The 23,084-nt window shown below is 49.7% G+C and overlaps 7 non-coding genes across 7 annotated transcripts; all 7 read left to right on the top strand.

Annotated features, from left to right (window-relative positions):
* Window positions 1-7,963: 7,963 nt before the first annotated feature.
* Window positions 7,964-8,047, top strand: TRNAL-CAG (transfer RNA leucine (anticodon CAG)). Its single transcript has one exon. It is a non-coding gene; the product is annotated as a tRNA-Leu (tRNA).
* A 134-nt stretch (window positions 8,048-8,181) lies between these two features.
* Window positions 8,182-8,265, top strand: TRNAL-CAG (transfer RNA leucine (anticodon CAG)). Its single transcript has one exon. It is a non-coding gene; the product is annotated as a tRNA-Leu (tRNA).
* Window positions 8,266-8,612: 347 nt separating this feature from the next.
* On the top strand, window positions 8,613-8,696 carry TRNAL-CAG (transfer RNA leucine (anticodon CAG)). The gene has a single exon. It is a non-coding gene; the product is annotated as a tRNA-Leu (tRNA).
* Window positions 8,697-13,730: 5,034 nt separating this feature from the next.
* On the top strand, window positions 13,731-13,814 carry TRNAL-CAG (transfer RNA leucine (anticodon CAG)). Its single transcript has one exon. It is a non-coding gene; the product is annotated as a tRNA-Leu (tRNA).
* Window positions 13,815-19,340: 5,526 nt separating this feature from the next.
* Window positions 19,341-19,424, top strand: TRNAL-CAG (transfer RNA leucine (anticodon CAG)). The gene has a single exon. It is a non-coding gene; the product is annotated as a tRNA-Leu (tRNA).
* Window positions 19,425-19,558: 134 nt separating this feature from the next.
* Window positions 19,559-19,642, top strand: TRNAL-CAG (transfer RNA leucine (anticodon CAG)). Its single transcript has one exon. It is a non-coding gene; the product is annotated as a tRNA-Leu (tRNA).
* A 134-nt stretch (window positions 19,643-19,776) lies between these two features.
* Window positions 19,777-19,860, top strand: TRNAL-CAG (transfer RNA leucine (anticodon CAG)). Its single transcript has one exon. It is a non-coding gene; the product is annotated as a tRNA-Leu (tRNA).
* The last annotated feature ends 3,224 nt before the right edge of the window (window positions 19,861-23,084 follow it).

Genomic DNA, 23,084 nt, shown 5'->3' with positions numbered 1-23,084 from the left:
CTTCTTTCGATACGTGTCTTGCGATAAATCGAGTGGCTCATTATGTACACAGCGATAAAGTTTACTAAGCCTTGGACATACAGGTACGTTAACTCAATTCTGGTCCCCTTCGGGAAGAAGCGCTCTGCAGGACCAGTTGATGAGAAACATTGTCGTGGTTATAAACTATAAGTGCACATGTGGACACACAGTGGTTGCAATAGCGCGCTTTAGCAGCAATGTAAACGGCAAATTTCGTGGGTGTTTTGAGGACATTATGCACCAGGTCTGCAAGCCTGCGAGGCGCCCGCGTGACAAAACGCCAGCCGAATACAGTGCCTACAACAGGAAATTGTGCACTGTTTATCATAAAGCGCTTAGTGTAATCTTTGCAAGCCGTTGCGTGTCCTTCCACTAATAATTGCTCGTCGCCTTCGCCGGAACAACGATAATTTATCATCCTTTTATGTATGTCATTCACCTACTAAGTTACGCTAATCGTTTTTGAAGAACGCAAGATCCGCACTACAAGCTGCTCAACGTTTCCTTTATTTAAAGACGTGACGACGTTGTAATTGCGCAACAGGTATTGCGGTGATCAAGTTACCTTCCTAAATTGATCGGCATAGTGAGACATGTGGCCACTGGGTACAAAGCCATTGAAATCGGTTGCACAACACATCACACTGACGTTCCCATGTTTCTGGGGCAGACTATAGCACAGAAAAGCGATTGTTGCATGCAGATGCATGTTCCAAAAATACGAATGTCACTCGGCAACCCGAGATTGCTACTACAGCGCTCCACATTGGGAACAAATAAACAAACAGCGCTTGTTTCCGTTTCACGCATTTTTAACTAGAGTTATTTATTTTGCATTAAATTGGTGTACACTTCAAGCTCGATGTTGCAGAAGATTTGTTGCTGATCGCAGTTGGCGTTTGTAATTGCTTCTGTCATTTTATTTGGCGATATAAAATGACACAGTCATAGCATACGCTCTTCTTTCTTGCTGTTCTCGCGATGAAAAAAGGTATTCCGCGTCGGCAGCTTCTGGAAAACGGCCCTGCACTTTACGCACTAGAGCTTCCCAACCAGTCCACGCGCTGCACTTTAGAAGCACCAGCGCCGTATAAGTAACGACACAGCGCATACGCAGCGCTACTGAGCGCCGCGTGCAACTAAGGAGGTATTAAATAAGCATCCTCACGTGCAACGACAAAGGAGCCAACGCAGCGCGGGCGCCCCGAGAACAAAAACAAGAGCACGCGTGCCCAGCCGTAGAGACAACACACAGTGGCGCAACGACGCGACCGGAAAACTTCTTAACAATGGGGGCGCTCTCAGCAGGCGCAGTAGCGCCGCCTGGCCGAGGTTGTGAGGTCTATGTAGAATGTCTATACTAGAGGTTAAGTTGTTCGGTTTAGTGCAAACGTCATTTGAAAAAAAAAAGGCCAATAGAAAGAATGCTCAATAGAGACTTGCAATACATCACACGGAAGCAAAAAATTGTCCGAAATTCAAGTTAATTCACAAATACTTCGGGATAGGCCTTGAATTTTTTAAACTTTTATTGCGATAGCAATTATATGCACACTCCGAGCTCATTTAAGCCGTTGGCGTAGCCGCGATGTTTAGGATAAACTCCAAGGGCGATAAAATTATCGCGACGTGCCGTGTACTGTATGTGCGAGTGAAAGCGCGAGAGTGCAAGGCGGCGGTCACAGCTAAATCACGCGCACGAAAGGAAGGAAAGCAGGGACGAAGCGCACCGTCTTCCGTCGCGCGCTAGGCTCCAGGCGGAGGGAAGGGATCGGGGTGGGGGGTTGTACTGCAGGTGATCTCGCGCGCCTGGGCCGCTGTATCTTGAAAGCCATCTGCGACGCCGACACAGTCCCTCCGCGCGCTGTGATTCACGGCTTAGTTCGCGTTGATGCGAGACCCAGTGCGAAGGTCAGTTCGCTCGTAAGCATGTAGAAGTACGTCTCGTACTCCTCGCACCGGTCCTATTTGAGCATCGTGCCGGCATCCTGGCGTGCTTTTTTTTTGCGAGAAGACGAAGAGGAAGCCATGCAAGCAGGAGCAATGGTTGTGCGTCCACTATCGGCCTCGCCGCTGCGTCCAGCTCTAAGAACATGAATCCTCTAGAGCGGCACTGTGACTACCGCGGAGTTCTTCCGCTGACGTGCCGCTGCGCTTAGCAGCAGAGAATTGTGGCTAAACCACAACGACGAACAAGATACAGGTACAACGCAACCGTTAAAAGACTAATCAGAGTACTACTTTGAGGTTTACTGTCAAATTACACTTCTGAAATACCCGTGAAGCCGTTCTTTGCAGAAGAGGCTGGATAAGCAAGAAAAGACACCAGAGCGGAAGTAAGCGGCGACGCCGCCTTCACGTTTCCGTACAATGCCACTGTGACGTCACGTATTTTGATTGACGGTATTCGCTGAAGTGCAGTTAAAGTTTTATAACAGGAGACTGAGTACATTGAATGCTAATAAAGCCAAGTACTGAACTTTCTAAGCTTCCAGAAGTTTTACTGATGCGATAACCAGCCCAAATCAAATAAAAAATACTTCATTATCGGTGGCGTCACAGTGACACACCAGCACAATGATTTTGGCAAAAACATAAAAAATTGAACTGTGACCTGGACATGTTCTGGCTAAACCAGATCCGACGACGCTACCTGCAAACAGCGGGTCTTCATTCAACGGGGTCACCGGACTATGATTCTTGGCTCTATGGGACCAACCATCGAGCAATATTGATATACATCGCTGAAGCCGGCCTATGTTCGTATATTTAATAATTTATGCCGTTGGACAAACTTTCGAGAATTGACTTTCCTGTCTAATAATCAGCGCATTACCACAAAATTAATGAGAACAGAGTTTCGAAAGAGTACTCTGTCAGTCTAAACAGCCTTGATGTTTCTCTTCAGTCTCCCTTTAAAAAACATCTTCATACACGGCGTTGCTCAGGAATGAAGCGCTGTCTTCTTTTATGCAAGGGGCGAAAGTTTAGCCGGAGTTAAACTTTGCTTAATTCTCAGTTTCATTTCTAGCATGCGCGCTTGCTTAACCACGGTGCAGAATAATTACTTGCGGCACCACGTGTGCTACCTGCAAGAAGAACAAAACGTAGCAAGCGTGGGTATGTAATTCGGTATGCACCGCAACCTTAGTTCTCACATGTACCTAATACGGTCGCGTAACAAAGATTTACAGCATAGACGAACGATCCTACCTCCCAAGACCCATTGCAATGCGGCACTCGCACATGCACGTACGTTCCGCAGCTTTAGAGAACGCCAACAGCAATTTGCATAAAACTCATTAACCTTAAGCCGCGCTAATCCACCCCACCTGCAAATCGCGTCGAAAGCACCAATTTCTTGATACCTTCGGGGAAGGTGTGTAGGTTCGGGCAAAATTGTAAATTTTACCGCAGTTTGTCAGGCTTACTTCTCATCCGTGTGACTTAACCGCGTGTTCCAGCTAAAATTAGGACGAAGTCGAGATGGGCGGTACGCGAAGTGGGTGGAAAAGGGTACTGGCAACGTTTGAGCGAAACATACGTGACACAGAGGTATAGTAGCGGCAACGAAGTCTAAGAGGGAGGGATGCGTTGTGGAAATTGCATCGTGGAAGCGGGCATTTGGCCAATGCAAGCCTGTCACATGGAGCTCGGGCTTTGTCCATGAAACAGAGCTCGCGATTTTGCTACACCTCCTCCTGCGCATAGCCGGTTATGGTGGTCCTTAACAGATTGACTAGCAGCATGCTTTGACGCCCACAGCATTTCTTGCTTTTCGTACGTTTTTTTACTTCTTTACTATCTTGGCACGATAAGCTGAACGCAGCTTAGCCGATGTGTCAGAAAAGCAAGGACGCCAGCGCAAGATTCCGCAGCACACAAACACAATTAAGGAGACTCATCAGTGCAAAAATCACTGTACCCTTTCCTCCACTAATAATACTCGGGACACATACACTATGCAGCCGGTCTGAACATTCTGTTTAATACTACCTTGAAGCCAAGTACAGCGAAGAAAGCAAGGAGTAGTGCGGCACCATGGTGCTGGTCTGGTGGGTGAAAATGATGGCATTAAGGGGTTTCGTCCTCAAGCAGCAGTGGTGAAGTTATTGGCATATGCTGACGATGTGGCTGTATGCTGTAAAGATACGCAAACTGTACTGAACACTGTGTGTATCGTCGGAAAGTTTGGTAACGTCACTAATAGCTTTGTTAACTGGTAGAAATGTTTGGGGTTTTGGCATGGAACGTAGGCGCCTACACCAGACTACTTTTCAAACATAACCTGGGACACAACGCCAGTCACCTTGGCGCACCTCTTGATGCCTACAGGGACAGTAACGAGTACTGGAAGGAGCACACAATAGAAATAAAAGAAAAAGCGAACCGATGCAACGCCGGCCACTCACCAATATTCGCGAGACCTACAGCGCGTAACATGTTTCTCGTGACAAAAATCTGGTACGTAACGCAGGTCCTACAGTGTTCTAGGATTAATGTCCTGGAAACTTCACCGCGTGTTCGCAGTTTTCGCGTGGGCATCAACTTGGGAGCGACGCAGCCGAGATAATCTTTTTCCGGCGCGTGAAGGATGGTGGTCTGGGGTTGGCGCACCTCCTCTTGCGTCAACTAGTGAACAGGTTCTTCTTTTTTTCGAGATACAAATGACCCATTTCTGCACACCGCTATCCAAATGAAGCTGTGAAGATCACTTCCTGAATTTGTTGTAGGTACGGAAATAATGCCAGGACCAGTCCGTGGTTTCTTTCGGGAAATACTTCATAGTGTTCCTTTCTTGCGAGTTCGATTTTCAAGTGCATATTTGTGGAGTGTAAAACGGAAAAAAGCTATATCGTGATTTGTGTGACAGTGTTTTGCTTGTACCCATGCACGGAGCCGCGTACAGTGGACGCCCAGGCCTAGACGTATTGAAAAGGGTGAAGAAGATGCCAGCTCAACCAGCCACCAAATCGTTCTTTCTTTAGTTACATACCGGCACTTTACCCGCTAAAATCTTTCCGGAACAACGTGGGTTCTACATGCCATAGAGAACCCACTGCCTTATATGTAATACACCAGAAAGCATAGATCATGTCTTCATCCACTGTTGGGAAGGGGTCTTATTCTGGGACGTGTTGCGAAGGACCTTAAAAAGGAGCTACCTATAGATCCCCACGGAATCAAGTTTTTGCCAGTATATGATGACGAAGGTTTCCCGTACGACCTCATCATGCCTACGGGCCTCCACTGTCTGTGGCGCGCAGGAATGGCTGGCTACTATTGTGATCCGGATGCCCGACCGGCGCGTGTGTACTTCCGTGAATGCATGCAGCGGTATGTGGAAGTGCAGAATCGGATCGGAAAACATTTATTGGGCTCTAGAAAAGAGATCTTCGCGGCTTCAGACGGCCTCTTCCATCTTCTGATGGATTCTTCTGTCTGCAATCACATGGCTGGTGCCCTAGTCCAAGGCTCCACTGAGTATGGCCAACCCGCGAGCTCGCTCTACTAGGCGCTTTTGGTTGTTCGAGCTTACGCTGAAAAGCATACTCTCCCACTGTTCCGCACTCGGGTTTTTAATTTTATAGATAGTTGGGGACTCAATATTTTGACAGACCCATGATATGTGGTATAGATCTGGTTTCTCTCCCCACCATGGGCACTTAGCCTCATACTGTGTAGGGAAAATTTTATTGAGAAGGTTTAGATTCGGGAAAGTACCCGTCTGCAGTTGTGGCCATGCAACAGCATCCTCTCTGCTTAGATCCTTATCTGGGGGTGGGTACTTCAGTCTGACCCCTTTATAATAATTTAGGATATCTGAGTAGCCCATTGGTACTGACTCGGGTTCCTCAAGGCTGGATGTGTCGGACGCCCGGTTGGTATGCCCTCGAGCTATCCTATGCGCCTCTTGGTTCCCTGTTATGCCAGTGTGCTCTGGTACCCAGATTATGGTATGCTGAACTTTGTTTCCCGGGTCGCATGAGCAGAGTATGCGGCGTGCTCTGCGCCCAATTCTGCCGTTTGTATAATTACGGCATGCTGCTTGAGAGTCTGTTATTATTGTTAGGGACCTGCCAGATCGATAGCCCTCCAGTGCTGCCAGAGCCACAGCTGCCTCTTCAGCCTCGACTACCGTGCAGTCCTGTAGTGATGCGCTGGTGATCTCCTTGAAGTCCGAATTAACCACCGACGCCACTGCTCTGCTGTTGTGTCTTCCGTCTTTGACGAACGTTGCCGCGTCCGTTGTGTTGTCCTTGTTCGCCAAGGTTCTCTGCACGTACTCCACTCTTGCTTCTCTACGCGCCTTGTGCAGGTTCCGGTCCATATTCTTGGGTATCGGTGCGACTCGCAATGTACTGCGATACTTGTCCGGAATGGCCTCGGTACATTCGATCTCTTGGATTATGTTGCCGCCACCGTATCTTCGCAGGAGCACCCTTCCCGTGGGGCTCTGCATATACCTACGTGCCTGAGAGCATAGTAGTGCTTCTCTTAGTTCACTGAAGGTATTGTGCAGTCCCAGGGCGAGCAGTTTCTCGGTCGATGTGCACTGCGGCAGGTGAAGCGCAGTTTTGTACGCCTTTCGCAGTATGGCGTCCGCTTGTTCTTCTTCTTGCTTGATGCATTTGTGGTAGGGAAGGCTATACACCACTCTACTAACCACGAGGCTCCTGACTAGCCTGAGTGTGTCGATCTTCCATACCGTGTCTCTAGCTAGATACTCTGTTGATCATACGGGCTACCTGCATGGTGGCAGTCTTCAGCAGTGTCAGAGTATGATTGCACCGTTGATCGGACTGAAGCCACATCCCCAGGATCCGAATGGTGGTCTTCTACGGAATGCGTTGTCCCGCGAGGTATACGTTGAGGCTGAGCTCATCGCTTGTAGGGACCGTTCGATTTTGTTTGCCTCACCACACCCTTAGGAGCTCTACTTTTCCGTCGAGCAGGCGAGGCCTCTGGCCCTAACGTAGGTTTCTACGCAGGTGGTCGCTTTTTGCAGGCACTCTTCCTTTTCGCTGAGCGATCCCGGGTTCACCCATACCGTGATCTCGTCAGCGTAAATGGCGTGCCGTATGCCTTCAAGTTGTTCAAGTTGTCTCGCCAGCCCGATCATTCCGACGTTGAAGAGGATGGGGGAGATGACCGACCCTTGAGGAGTTCCCTTGTTTGGGGTGCGAAATTTCTCTGATCTGACTGCTCCCAGGCCGATTGTTGCTGTCCGGTTAGAGAGGAAGGCCTTGACGTAGCCATGAACCCTTCTGCCACAGTTCAAAAAACAGCCGGTTGCTGAGTGGCTGACGAGGGTTGAACCCCTGACAGCACTGAAGGAATTTAAATACAACGTCGTGCCACAGGATTGCACGGCAACGAATGTAAATATTACTGTTCTTTGTTCGGTTTGTGTATTCATTCCTTTTTTCTTTGGTCTTTGTGTATATCATTTAAGGAATTTCTGTACTGACATGTCAAGGACTGGCATAAATAAAAAAAAATAGCCGTATCCCGTCAGGATGGCCGAGCGGTTCAGGTGGCAGTCCGGTCTTCCGGGCGTGGGTTCGAATCACACTTCTGACAACGGTTCTTTTTTTGCAGTGCTAACCGAGGTAAAAAAAGTAGGTAGCGCTTCATCTCTTTCCTTTCGCTCTTTTGTGTATACGCAAGGCTAAAGTACGGTCCACTCTGTGCCACTTTCCTGCTTAGTCGTGCCCAGTCAGGATGGCCGTGCGATCCAAGGCGCTGCGTTCAAGTCGCAGTGCGGTCTTCGGGGCGTGGGTTCGAATCCCACTTCTGACAAGGGTTCCTTTTTGCAGTGCCAACCCACGTAAAAAGAAAAAAGTAGGTAGCGCTGCATCTCTCTCGTTTTCCTGTTTTGTGAATACGCAAGGCTAAAGTACGGTTCACTCTGTGCCACTTTCCTATTCAATGGTGTCCCGTCAGGATGGCCGAGCGGTCCAAGGCGCTGCGTTCAGGTCGCAGTCCGGTCTTCCGGGCGTGGGTTCGAATCCCACTTCTGACAAGCGTTCCTTTTTTGCAGTGCCAAGCCATGTAAAAAGGAAAAAGTAGGTAGCGCTGAATCTTTTTCCTGTTTTGTGAATACACAAGGCTAAAGTACGGTTCACTCTGTCCCACTTTCCTTTCTAATCGTCTCCCGTCAGGATGGCCGAGCGGTCCAAGGCGCTGCGTTCAGGTCGCAGTCCGGTCTTCCGGGCGTGGGTTCGAATCCCACTTCTGACAAGCATTCCTCTTTTGCAGTGCCAAGCCACGTAAAAAGAAAAAAGTAGGTAGCGCTGCATCTTTTTCCTGTTTTGTGAATAGGCAAGACTAAAGTACGGTTCACTCTGTCCCACTTTCCTATTCAATCGTGTCCCGTCAGGATGGCCGAGCGGTCCAAGGCGCTGCGTTCAGGTCCCAGTCCGGTCTTCCGGGCGTGGGTTCGAATCCCACTTAAGCATTCCCTTTTTGCAGTGCCAACCCACGCAAAAAGAAAAAAGTAGGTAGCGCTGCATCTTTTTCCTGTTTTGTGAATACGCAAGGCTAAAGTACGGTTCACTCTGTCCCACTTTCCTGTTTAAGCGCGTCCCGTCAGAATGGCCGAGCGGTCCAAGGCGCTGCGTTCAGGTCGCAGTCCGGTCTTCCGGGCGTGGGTTCGAATTCCACTTCTGACAAGCGTTCCTTTTTTGCAGTGCCAACACACGTAAAAAGAAAAAAGTAGGTAGCGCTGCATCTTTTTCCTGTTTTGTGAATAGGCAAGGCTAAAGTACGGTTCACTCTGTCCCACTTTCCTGTTTAACCGTGTCCCGTCAGGCATTCTGCTTCCGGCTCCCGAGCTGAACGGATCGCGGGATCATGGGCTCCAATGGAGCGGCATATGCGGCAGCCGCGGCAACAGGCTTTCGACGGAAGAAGATAAAGATTACCAGATAATTTTGCCTCGCCTACCTACAGGACGTATTGTTTTGAACACAGTTTTTTTGCACGGCGACGCTCGTGTTCGCCCGTTTCGTGTAGAAGATTTTCGAGACGCGCTTCAAGCTGTTGGTATGCTCTCTGGCGTCGTCGCCCTTGGAGCATACCAAATCAACCATGTATGGGCGGTGACGATGAAGACAGTCGAGGCTGCCGAAAAGCTGGCGGCCCTGTAGGAGCTGCAGGTGAAGGGGCGTCGCTGCCTGGTCATCGACCCCAAGGAACAACAGGTGAAGCTTCGTATCCACTGGCTTCTGCATGGGGTGGACGACGAAGACGTCAAGACCGCGCTGGCCTCCTTCGGCAAGGTGACGGAAGTGACCCGGGAGCGCTGGCGAGTGGATGGCGTTTCCGACAAGGGCTCGACGACCCGAGCAGTGCTGCTGCAGCTGAAGGCAGGAATGAAAGTCGACGACCTGCCCCACCAGATCCGCGTCGCCGGCGAGCTTGCGCTGGTGGTAGCCCCAGGACGGCCCATGCAGTGCCTGCGCTGCCGAGGCTCTGGCCACGTTCGTCGTGAATGCAAGGTTCCCCGTTGCTCGCGGTGCAGGCTTTTTGGACACAACGACGCGGACTGTGTGCGTTCATACGCAGTAGCCGCGGGTTCGGCGGAGAGCGAGCCGTCGACGTTAGACCATGTAATGGACGTGACCGAGGCGGAGGAAGCGGCCACGGGAGCTGGAAACGGCAAAGTGGCGGCAGAAACCGGCGTGACGACCAAGCAAGCCGAAGGAGGAAGGAATATCCCTCCCCCTAAAGAACCAGCAGCTACAGTCGAGAGCGTGAAGACGGCCCCGCATGAAAATGAGAGCCACCAGCCAGCTACGGATGCAACGCAGGCAGAGGCGGACGACAACGCGACCCCTGCTAGCGCCCGCGTCGAATCCGTCTCGGCACCGGTCAAGAGATCCCTGCAGCACGAGGAGAAAGTCGACGGAAAGGCTGGCGGTGACTCCGAGGCACCACCCGCTAAGACGCTACCTGGAAGGCGCTCCACCCTCAAGCCTAAGCCGAACTTGGAGACTGACCGTAGGCTTACCCCGAAGCCGACCAAAGAGGAACCCGGGCGACGGCCGCCGGATGGCCACGGAGGCGTCTAGCGGTCAGCTAGACGTTAAGGTGAGCACCATGCTCCGGGCCTTCTCCCCTCCGGTTTTCACCAATAATGGCTACCAACCCGTCGCTTAGCCTCGGCACGCTAAACGTTCGAGGTCTGGCCGCCAAAAGGAAACAGAGTCAGGTTTACAGACTACTAGTGGACCACGACCTCGACGTTTTAGCCGTGCAAGAAACCAAGGTAGACGGCGAGGAGGAGACCGGGAGCATGGTGCAAAGGTTCACGTATAACTACTATACGGTAGTGAGCCACGCCTTAGGGACTTCGGCAGGGTGTGTGCTGTTCGTGAGGAAGCTCCCTGGTCTTGTTATAGATGGTTACTTCTCCTGTACTTCTGGTCGACTTGTCTTTTGTGACTTCAGCTATTGTAATGTCCAATGGCGCGTGTTTTGCATTTATGCGCCTAATACTGTGCAAGAGAGGGCAAATTTCTTTTTGAGTTTAAAGCATCATTTACATGTGCAAAAAATGATAGCCTGTGTAGGCGACTTCAACTGCGTATTGAAAGCTGAGGATAGGTCTACGCGTCGCGTGGTTTGTGACAAAAGTAGTGATATCCTGGCGCAGATCACACACGAATTCGAATTAGAAGATATCGCAGAATGTTTTCGCGGTCACGGAGACGTAAGCTACACTCACTTTCAGGGCACAAGTCACGCACGCTTAGACCGTATCTATCTTTCATATGATTTAGTTGAAAAATGCCAGTGCTACACAGTTACGGCCATATCATATTCTGACCACTGCCTGGTAAAATGCACGGTGGGCAGGAAGAAAGAACGAAACAAGTTCGTCTGGGAACTGTGGAAATTGAATGCAGAGCTGTTACGGGATGAAACTTTTAACGAAAATGTAGTGGCTACTCTGAATTCTTTTGGAACAGACAGTTCTACGAAATTTGGTGAGGAATGGGAGTTGCTGAAGCAAAGCATTAAATTGAAGGCAATCGAAAGAAGTAGCGTACTGCGATATGAACAAAAGGCCAGAGAAAAGGATTTAACAACATTGCTAGAAAAATTTGCGAAGCTTGAATGCATGCAACCTGGCGCCTATCAACAAGATATGCGCGCCGTTAAGAAGAAGCTCGAGGTATTCGACGAAGATCGCTTCCGAGGTGCGCTAGTGCGCGCCAGAGCAGAAAGGCTATCATGCGGGGAAACGCCAACGAAAAGAGCACTGGGGTTAGAAAAAAAGCACTCGAGACGTAAGCAGATTGAGGCTATCGAATATGAAGGGGTGGTATTAACGGATAACAATAATATAGGGCGTGCTTTCTTTGAGCATTACAAAGAACTTTTTACATTCAGGCCTGTCAACATGCACGATTTCAAGAAATTATTTTTGCAACGAATCCCACAGCTGTCGAGTGAGGTTAAAGAAACCTTAGAAAGACCATTAACAGAACATGAAGTGATGAAAGCCATCGAAGACCTGAATCCTGGGAAGTCGCCAGGTCCAGACGGTCTTTGTGCCGCATGGTACAAATCGTTCAAAAGCCACCTAGCTCCTATCTTAACAGCAGTTTTCAAGGAAGCATATGAACTGAAAATACTTCCACCATCCTTTGGCCAGTCCCATACAGTACTAATACCGAAAACAGAAGAGACCGAAAAGCTCAAGCAACTTTCCTCCTACAGACCCATAGCGCTTACTAACTGCGACTACAAAATATTGATGAAGGTGTTGGCACGACGGGTCCAGTCAGTTATTCAGGAAGTAGTCGGCCCACACCAGACGTGTGGTATTCGTGGAAGAACCATTTTCACTAACATCCATAAAATGAAGTGTGTGCTGGAGTGTTGTGACGCCATGTGCGATGCAGTAGCCATCCTCCAGCTAGACTTGGAGAAGGCGTTTGATTGTGTTTCTCACGACATATTGCTTACCATCCTTGAACACGTTAATTTTGGCCACATAATCACTGAAGGGGTGACCATGGCGTACCGGAGCTGCTATACCAGACTAATAGTTAATCAGATGTTGGGGGCCCCCATTAACGTGAAGCGCTCCGTTCGCCAGGGTTGTCCACTCAGTCCACTCCTGTTTTGTGTCTACATAGAAACGCTATGCCTGGCCATCATTGAAAATGAATGTATTAAGGGGTTTAGTCTTCAATCAGCAGAAGTGAAGCTACTGGCATACGCTGACGATGTGGCTGTGTGCTGTAAGGACAAACAAAGTGTATTGAATACTGTGAATATCGTCAAAAAGTTTGGTAACGTCACTAACAGCTACGTTAACTGGCAGAAATGTTTGGGGTTTTGGCATGGAAGATGGGCGTCTACACCAGACCACTTTTCGAACGTAAACTGGGTCACGACGCCAGTGAAGTACCTTGGAGCACCCCTTGATGCCTACAAGGACAGTAGCGAGTACTGGAAGGAGCGGACAAAACAACTAAAAGAAAAAGCCGACCGATGGAACGCCTGTTACTTGTCAATATTCGCGAGAGCTACAGCGTGCAACATGTTTCTCGTGACAAAGATCTGGTACGTAATGCAGGTACTACAGTGCTCTCGTATTAATGTGCAGAAACTGCACCGCGTGTTCGCTGTATTCGTGTGGGCATCAAGCTGGGAGCGATGTAGCCGAGATAATCTCTTCCGGCGCGTGAAGGATGGTGGTCTGGGGTTGGCGCACCTCTTCCTGCGTCAACTGGTGAATAGATTCTCCTTCTTTCGAGATACAAACGACCCATTTCTGCGCACGGTGATCCAAATGAGGCTGTCAAGATCACTTCCCGAATTCGTTGTAGGTACGGAAATAATGCCAGGACCAGTCCGTGGTTTCTTTCGGGAAATAGTTCAGAGTGTTTCCTTCTTGCGTGTTCGTTTTTCAAGTGCATATTTGTGGAGTGTAAAACGGAAAAAGTTATATCGTGATTTATGTGACAGTGTTTTGCTGGTACCTATGTACAGAGCCCCGTACAGTGGAGGCCCAGGCCTAGATGTATTGAAAAGGGTGAAGAAGATGCCAGTTCAACCAGCCACTAAATCGTTCTTTTTTAAATTACACACTGGTACTGTACCTGTTAAATTCTTCCTTGAACAACGTGGGTTCTACATGCCATGGGGAACCCACTGCCTTATATGTAAAAAAACAGAAAGCATAGATCATGTCTTCATCCACTGTTGGGAAGGGGTCTTTTTCTGGGACGTTTTACAAAGGACTCTAAAAAAGGAGCTACCTATAGATCCCCACGGAATCAGGTTTCTGCCAGTATATGACGACGAAGGTTTCCCGTACGACCTGATCATGCTTACGGGCCTCCACTGTTTATGGCGCGCAAGAATGGCGGGTTACCATTGTGACCCGGATGCCCGACCGGCGCGTCTGTACTTTTGTGAATCCATGCAACGGTATGTGGAAGTGATGAAGATGCAACAGCCTGTTCCTGAGTGGCTGTCGAGGGTTGAACCCCTTACAGCACTAAAGGAATTTTAATCCGACAACGTCGTGCCACAGTAGCGGACGGCAGCGAATGTAAATATTAATGTTCCTTGTTCCGTTTGTGTATTCATCCCTTTTTGCTTCTTTGGTCTTTGTTTATATCATTTAGGAATTTGTGTTGTGTTATGTCGAGTACTGGCAATAAAGAAAAAAAAAACCGTGTCCCGTCAGGATGGCCGAGCGGTCCAAGGCGCTGCGTTCAGGTCGCAGTCCGGTCTTCCGGGCGTCGGTTCGAATCCCACTTCTGACAAGCGTTCCCTTTTTGCAGTGCCAACCTACGTAAAAAGAATAAAGTAGGTAGCGCTACATCTATCTCGTTTTCCTGTTTTGTGAATAAGCAAGGCTAAAGTACGGTTCACTCTGTGCCACTTTCCTCTTCAATTGTGTCCCGTCAGGATGGCCGAGCTCATTCTTCTTCCGGCTACTGTTCGGTGCGGACGCGGAATCATGTGCTCCAGCGGAGCGGCGATAGCGGCCTCTGCAAGCCGCGGAAACAGGATTGAAGACAATGACGGTCAGGACTACGAGATCATTTTGCCTACATTGCCCACCGGACGTGTTGTGGTTAATACTGTTTTTTTGCACGGCGACGTACGAGTTAGGCCCTACAGGGTTGAGGACTTCCGCGACGCCCTAGCCAACGCTGGTGCGCTTCCCGACGTGGTGGCGTTGGGGGCGTACCAAATCAACCATGTTTGGGCGGTGACTCTCAACAGCACCGAAGCAACTAAGAAGCTGGCCGCTCTCAAGGAACTGGAAGTAAAAGGACGCCGCTGCATTATCTTCGATCCAGATAACCAGCAGGTGAAACTACGGCTGCACTGGATGTTGCACGGCGTGGCGGACGACGACATTCGGACGGCTCTCGCTGCTTACGGCAGCGTATCCGAAGTGACCCGGGAGCGATGGCGTGTCTCAGGCGTCAAGGAGAAAGGGTCCACAACGAGGACCGTGCTCCTGAAGCTGAAACCCGGTTTGAAGGTCGATGACCTACCTCACCAGCTACGCGTTGCAGGAGAGTTGGCCCTTGTGGTGGCGCCTGGGCGGCCTATGCAATGCCTACGCTGCCGTGGTACGGGCCACGTTCGACGTGAATGCAAGGTGCCACGGTGCTCAAAATGCAGACGCTATGGCCACGTCGACAGCGATTGCGTCCGCACATATGCGGTGGCTACGGAGCCGGCATCGCAAGACAAGTCGACGGAGCTGCTGATGGACGTCGACGAGGCGGAGGAGGCAGCGAAAGGAGCCGAGGAAGTGGGCAAGCCAGTAGGAATGACCGACCCGTCGGGGCTTGCCAGTGGTGACACAAGCACGTCAAGCAACGGAGAGACGCACCCCGATGAGAAGGAATTGCCTGCCGGCGGTGACACAACCAAGTCAAGCAACGGAGAGACGCACTCCGAGGAGAAGAAATTGCCTGCGTCTCGGGCGAAGGCGTCGGAGAATGGGAAGAGCGTTCCGGCACCCAAAGTCGTCGAACCAGCGAACAGCTCGCCGAACGCGGACCCGAGCGGCGGCCGCGCAGTCAGCGTCTCCGCGCCAGCCAAGCGCCCTTATGGCCACACCGGCAACGAAGGGGATAAGGTGGCAGCCACCAGCGTCGAGGAGCCGCCTGCGAAAACAACTCAAGCCAGGCGGGCCAGTCTTCGGCAGCGACCTAACGTTTCGTCTGAGAGGCGAACCGGCGATACAGCACCTACGCTGCAAGGTTTGGAGCCTTCACAGGGTGGCTCCGGCATCAACGATGGCGTCTAGCCACGCGCTAGACGCGGAGGGTAAGCACCATGCTCTCGGCCTTTTCACTTCCTTGCGAAAATGGCTCCTGCATCTCCGTTGAAGGTAGCTACACTTAATGTCAGGGGCTTGGCAGGAATGAAAAAGCAAAGTCAGGTGTATCGGCTTTTAACGGAGCACGACATTGATATATTGGCCGTGCAGGAAACAAAAGTTGACGGTGAGGAAGAGACCGGGAGCATGGTGCGACGTTTCACGTCTAGATTCTATGCTATTGTAAGCCATGCCATCGGCACATCTGCTGGTTGTGTCCTTTTTATCAAGAAGTTGCCGGCTCTGGTCGTGCATGCTGATTTCTCGTGCTTGTCAGGTCGGTGTGTTGCTGTCGATTTCACACTCAGCGATACAGAATGGCGTGTTTTATGTTTGTACGCACCAAATGTTGTGGATGAAAGGGTCGATTTCTTTAGAAGTGTTGAGCAGCGTCTCAGCTTCGATAAACAGCTGATTATCATGGGCGACTTCAACTGTGTGCTGAGTGCTTGTGATAAGACTAGTGATCGGGGGTTCAGGGACGCAAGTACTGAGGTACTGTCGCAAATCATAGACAAATGGAACCTTGAGGATGTGGCGGAGTGTATGCAAGGCGCGGGTGGTGTGAAGTACACACATTTCCAGCGTGCAAGTCATGCCCGTCTGGACCGCATTTATGTAACGTTGGACGTGATTCCAAAATGCTACAGTTATCAAGTAGTGCCGGTGTCTTTCTCAGACCACTGTTTAGTAGAGTGCGGGATTGGGGCAAAAAAACGTGGCAGTGCTTTTAGCTGGGAACTGTGGAAGATAAATAACAAGCTGATTAAAGACGATGCTTTCAACCTTGCGGTAGTTGAAGAAATCGGCAAAATAAAGCCGAATAATGAACTGAAAACATGGCAACAGTGGGAGCTTTGTAAGGAACAACTAAAAATAAAAGCAATAGAGCGGTCTTGTTCTATGGCGTACGAGGAGAAACTAACTGAACGTAATCTAAGGTCTATGCTTGCAAAACTGCTCGAGAAAGAATGCGAAGAGCCTGGTAAATGGATCGATGACATTAGGAAAACGAAACAAAAAGTTGAAGTGATAGAAGAGGAGCGCTATCGTGGTGCACTGGTCCGGGCGAGAGCGGAACATGTAGCTGCTGGGGAGACTCCGTCTAAACGAGCGCTCGGAATTGAAAAAGCCCACGCTCGTCGAAATCACATAGACAACATAGAATGGGGAGGCGTCTTATCGGATGATAACGAACATATTAAGCGTGCATTTTTTCAGTACTATCAGGCGTTGTTCGCTTTACATGTTGCCGACACGAACACGTTTAAGGATAAGTTCCTTGGGGCACTGCCGCGACTCAACGATGAGCAGAAGGTTAGGTTAGAGCTGGCAATAACCGAATCAGAGGTAGAAATGGCGATAGACAATTTAAATCCTGGTAAATCGCCAGGACCGGACGGGTTAAGCGCGGCGTTTTACAAAGCTTTTAAGCGTGGAATCGCGCCAATATTGACCGTAGTGTTTAATGAAGCTTACGAAATTAACGAATTGCCTCCGTCTTATGCAAGATCACACACTGTCTTAATATCCAAAACTGACGATGCAGAGAAGTCACGACAAGTAACAGCGTACCGGCCAATCGCACTTACAAATGTGGATTACAAAATTTATATGAAAGTTTTAGCGCGAAGATTACAGTCAGTAATCCAGGAAATCGTTGGACCGCATCAAACGTGCGGGATTAAGGGACGATCTATTACGACTAATATTCACACAGCAAGATGCGTGCTGGAGTGCTGCGATATTACAAATAGCCGCGTGGCCATCTTGCAACTGGACCTTGAAAAAGCTTTCGACTGTGTCGCGCATGAAATTTTGCTTTGCATACTAGATCATGTTAACGTTGGTTCTGTTATTCGCGAGGGTGTCGCCCTGGCGTATCGGAACTGCACGACGCGATTGATCGTTAACCAGAGTCTGGGTGCCCCCATTAGCGTGCAGCGGTCGGTACGCCAGGGTTGTCCCCTTAGCCCTCTTTTGTTTTGCATCTACATAGAGGCGATGTGCTTAAACATCGTGAAAAAGCAGACAATTCCCGGCTTTCGGTTGCAAGCAGCGGAAGTCAAGCTGCTGGCATATGCGGATGATGTGGCGGTTTTTTCAACGAGTAGGGAAGGCGTAACTGAGGCTATTAAATGTGTAGAGAACTTCTGCCAAGTCACAGGCAGCAGAGTGAATTTAGCAAAATCACTAGGGCTCTGGCACGGAGAATGGCAATCGACGCCCGACCGCTTTGCAAACGTGTCCTGGGTTACGACCCCGACGAGGTACTTGGGAGTACCTCTAGAATGCTACCGTGATAGTGCGACATATTGGACAGCGCAGACGCATGATACACGTGGAAAAGCGGAAAGGTGGAAAGGAACGAACTTATCGATTTTTGCTAGAGCAACCGTGTGCAATCTGTTCTTTATTAGTAGGCTGTGGTATGTAATGCAGGTGTTACATTGTGCAAGGCTCAATGTACAGAAGCTGCATCGAATTTTCGCCATTTTCGTGTGGGATGCGCAATGGGAAAGGTGCAGCCGGACAAATCTGTTCAGAGGAGTCAAGAATGGTGGATTAGGCCTGGGACACCTTTTTTTGCGGCAGATTGTTAACAGGTTTCTTTTCCTTCGTGACGTCAGCGATCCTTTTTTGCGCACCGCATGCCAAGTAAGGCTCGGGCGCGCGTTGCCAGACTTTGTTGTTTCAACCGAAACACTCACGGGAGGCATTTTTGGATATTTTAGAGAAGTTGTCGCAAGTGTACGATTCCTTGCAACGAGGTTTTCAAATGAATATTTATCTACTGTGAAAAAGAAAAAATTGTACAAGGATTTGTGTGATGTCGTTCTGCCGGAGCCAATGTACAGAGCCTTGTACAGTGGAGGCCCTGGTAGGGACGTGTTAAAGAGAGTAAAAAGAATGCAAGTTGCGCCAGGGGTTAAAACCTTTTTTTTAAATTACACACTGGAACGTTGCCAGTAAAAATGTTTTTACAGGAAAAGGGCTTATTTCTTCCATGGGGATCTCACTGCCTTATCTGCAAACAACCAGAAACGATAGATCACGTTTTTCTTCATTGTTGGGGAGGGGTATTCTTTTGGGACGTACTACAAAGAACGTTAAAGAAACAATTTCCCCTCGACCCTCATGGAATACGGTATCTACCCATTACTAACGAGGATGGTTTTCCGTTTGATTTAATAATGTTAATTGGCCTCCACAGTATTTGGCGCTCTCGAATGGCAGGATACTACTGCGATCCCGACGCACGACCTACGCGAATTTATTTCCGTGAAACTGTGCATCGGTTTGTTGAAATTTTGAAGGCCGGCGGCGATACCCCCGAGTGGCTGTCAAGGGTGGAGCCATTGATGGCTCTAAATGAATTTTAATGTGGCGAAGCCAGCCCCCTACCAGGCTGTTTATGTCAATACGACGTGTTCATTGTATCTTTTATGTTTTGGTTTGTGTATTGCTATTGCTGTTCTTTCTTTGTCAAAGTCAGGCAATAAAGGAAAAAAAAAAACAGGATGGCCGAGCGGTCCAAGGAGCTGCGTTCTGGTCGCAGTCCGGTCTTCCGGGCGTGGGTTCGAATCCCACTTCTGACAAGCGTTCCTTTTTTGCAGTGCCAAGCCACGTAAAAAGGAAAAAGTAGGTAGCGCTGCATCTTTTTCCTGTTTTGTGAATAGGCAAGGCTAAACTACGGTTCACTCTGTCCCACTTTCTTGTTTAATCGGGACCCGTCAGGATAGCCGAGCATTCCAAGGCGCTGCGTTCAGGTCGCAGTCCGGTCTTCCGGGCGTGGGTTCGAATCCCACTTAAGCGTTCCCTTTTTGCAGTGCCAACCCACGTAAAAAGAAAAAAGTAGGTAGCGCTGCATCTTTTTCCTGTTTTGTGAATACGCAAGGCTAAAGTACGGTTCACTCTGTCCCACTTTCCTGTTTAATCGTGTCCCGTCAGGATGGCCGAGCGGTCCAAGGCGCTGCGTTCAGGTCGCAGTCCGGTCTTCCGGGCGTGGGTTCGAATCCCACTTCTGACAAGCGTTCCTTTTTTGCAGTGCCAACACACGTAAAAAGAAAAAAGTAGGTAGCGCTGCATCTTTTTCCTGTTTTGTGAATAGGCAAGGCTAAAGTACGGTTCACTCTGTCCCACTTTCTTGTTTAATCGTGTCCCGTCAGGATGGCCGAGCGGTCCAAGGCGCTGCGTTCAGGTCGCAGTCCGGTCTTCCGAGCGTGGGTTCGAATCCCACTTCTGACAAGCGTTCCTTTTTTGTAGTGCCAAGCCACGTAAAAAGGAAAAAGTAGGTAGCGCTGCATCTTTTTCCTGTTTTGTGAATACAGAAGGCTAAAGTACGGTTCACTCTGTCCCACTTTCCTGTTTAATCGTGTCCCGTCAGGATGGCCGAGCGGTCCAAGGCGCTGCGTTCAGGTCGCAGTCCGGTCTTCCGGGCGTGGGTTCGAATCCCACTTCTGACAAGGGTTCCTTTTTGCAGTGCCAACCCACGTAAAAAGAAAAAAGTAGGTAGCGCTGCATCTCTGTCGTTTTCCTGTTTTGTGAATACGCAAGGCTAAAGTACGGTTCACTCTGTGCCACTTTCCTATTCCATCGTGTCCCGTCAGGATGGCCGGATTCGGCTTTCTGCCGCGCTAGCGAGCGGACGTGCCGATCATGAGCTCCGTAGGAGCGGCTTCAGCGGCCCAGCAGGGCCGCGGTACCAGGAGTTTTGCCTCAGAAGACCCGGAATACCAAGTTTTGCTGCCTCAATTGCCGACAGGTCGGATAGTTTTAAATACAGTTTTTCTGCATGCGGATGTGCGTGCCAGGCCGTATCGTGTGGAACATTTCCGAGATGCGTTGGCTAGCTTAGGCCTACTTGCCGATGTCATCGCCCTAGGGGCGTATCAGATGAGCCACGTTTGGGCGGTTACTTTCAAGAGCGACGAAGGCGTGAAAAAGCTTTCAAGCGCCAAGAACCTCAAGGTGAATGAACATCGGTGCATTGTCGTTGATCCTGCCAATCAGGCCGTGCGGCTGAAGTTGCATTGGATGCTTCGTAACGTGTCGGACGAGGATATACGGACAGCCCTGTTACCGTTCGGAAAGGTCACGGACATTTTCCATGAAAAGTGGCGTGTTCAAGGAGTTCAAGATAAAGCATCGTCGACACGGGCGGTGTCCCTGGTTCTGAAGACGGGTATGACCGTAGAAGACCTGCCCCATCAACTTCGTGTAGCTGGTGAGCAGACCCTAGTTGTGGTACCGGGCAGAGCACCCCTTTGCCTGAAGTGCCGAAACACCGGACATGTCCGACGTGACTGCCGCGTCCCGAAATGTGCAGTATGCCGTCGCTACGGCCACCAGGATACGGAATGTGTTAAGACTTACGCATCCGTCGCAGGACCTGCGCTTCGAGAGGACGTGGCTGACCTGTTAATGGATGAGGCTGACGTTGATGAGGCTTCCCGCGTGCTAGTACCACCGGCGGACATAGTTGCAACACCTTATGTGCCGGCTGCTAAAGCCACGAAGGTGGTAAATGTGCTGCCTACGAGCCCGAAAGATGCAGTGCAAAGGCCATGCGACGAAGGAGCCAAAGAAGAATCGGCCGCAAAATCCGCCACTGCCGAGGAGGCCGCCACGGAGCACGGACCGGCAACTCCCTTGATGGACGTCGAAGAATCGAGTGCAAGCAATGTGGCTATGAAAAGAGCGAGGGACTCGACCGGCAACCTGGACGGCAGCCTGGACGGCAACCTTGACAACGGGGCCAAAGACGAGCCGCCGCCAAAAGCGCAGGCGGGTCGTCGTGTGCCCGTGCGCCCGAAGCCAAACATCCCGCCGGACAGACGGCCGGCGGCAAAACCGCCTAAGTAGGACTCGGCGCCTACTGGGGCGCCCGGACTAACGTCGTGAAGAGATGGCGTCCTTTTTGGAATCGGGCTTCGCGTACGCTCTAAAGGTACGCGTGTGGATCGAGCGGTTTTCAGTGCAAAAGTTATGCATGCAAATTTTTCTACAGTGTGTCTGGATCGCTTGTTCTTTAGCGACACCGTGCGATCGGCTTGCTTTTGCAGATAAATGGCGGTGAAACTAGAGAGAGCACTGAGAGTTGCCACGTTAAATGTCCGTGGCCTTGGAGCGCGAAGGAGGCAGTATCAACTTAGCCGCTTGTGTATGGAGAAGGAACTCGATGTAGTTGCCTTACAAGAAACTAAGGTCGAAACCCAAGAGCAGACCGATCGCATGGTGACGCCTTTCACGGCGCATTACAATGTGTGCGTGTGCCATGCGAATGGCACATCAGGCGGATGTGCGTTGTTAATACGGAAGAGTGCTGGTATTATTGAAGAAAGTGTAACTGTTTCTGAAACTGGCCGCTTGCTTATTGTAGATTTTACTTTTTCCCACGATTTGTGGCGGCTCGTATGCGTTTATGCGCCAAACAATGTGAATGATCGAATTTTGTTTTTTGAATGTATCGAGCAATATCTAAAATGTGATCGTTTTGTCATATTACTTGGTGATTTTAACTGTGTGTGTTCTCCGGAAGACCGACTAAAAAGGGAAAGGGTTCGCGATAAAAGTGCTCTCCTTTTGAGCAGACTAATTGAAGACCACAACTTAGAAGATGTGGGCCTAGTCCTCACTGATGGTATGATTCCGCAGTACACGCACATTCAGCGAAATAGCCGAGCAAGGCTGGACAGAGTGTATGTTTCTGACGACTTGATCACCCTGTGTAATAGTTATAACGTCGCACCGCAATCGTTCACGGACCATAGCCTGGTAAGCTTCTCGATTGGGGAAAAAGTTAAAAGAACACGATTCAACTGGAACATGTGGAAATTCAACGAAAAGCTGCTTGATGATGAACCATTTGTGCGCAGAGTTAAGGAAAAGATAACAGAGTTGATGACAAATGAGGGTGAATATTTTACTGCCACATGGGAGGAATTTAAGATTTAAGTTAAGTTCATTGCAATAGAAAGAGGAAGCAGCCTTCAGCACGATAAATTACAGAAACAAAGAGAGCTGCAAAGACAGCTAGAATATCTGTCAAGCGCACAAAATGCGGGTCACGATCTATTAGCTGAAAACGTAAAGAAAGTAAGACACGAGCTTGAAGTTATCGACGCCGAGCGATACAAAGCAGCAGTTATACGCGCTAGAAGCGAACGCCTATGGATGGGTGAGATACCAAACAAACGGGCAATGAGCGATGAAAAGCGTCACGCGTCAAGAAATGAGATCCAACAGATACGTCTTCAAAACGAGGTGACGTCAGACGCTTCGTCGATTGAGAAAGCTTTTGTGGAACACTATCGCGAATTGTTCGGCAATGTGACTCCTTCTGGACTGGCCTTCGAGAGTGAATTCATGAGCGAGATGCCAAGGTTGGATGACGACGTTAGAGAAAGTCTTGAGAGACCAATAGCTGTGTCCGAGATTGAAAGGGCGATAGAAGAACTGCCATCAGGCAAATCGCCAGGGCCGGACGGCCTAGGCGCCGCTTTTTACAAGGCATTCAGTCAGGAGTTTGCGTGTATATTGCACCGACTACTCTCAGAGGCGTATGAATTTAAAAAAGTACCACCCTCATTCCAGACTTCGCACATAGTATTAATTCCGAAAACCGATGAACGGGAAAAGCTCCTTTCAGTAAGTTCATACAGACCGATAAGTCTGACCAACACAGATT

Source organism: Dermacentor variabilis, chromosome 11 (genome assembly GCF_050947875.1).
Source record: "Dermacentor variabilis isolate Ectoservices chromosome 11, ASM5094787v1, whole genome shotgun sequence".
NCBI lineage: Eukaryota > Metazoa > Arthropoda > Arachnida > Ixodida > Ixodidae > Dermacentor > Dermacentor variabilis.
This window is presented reverse-complemented; position numbering and strand designations above follow the sequence as displayed.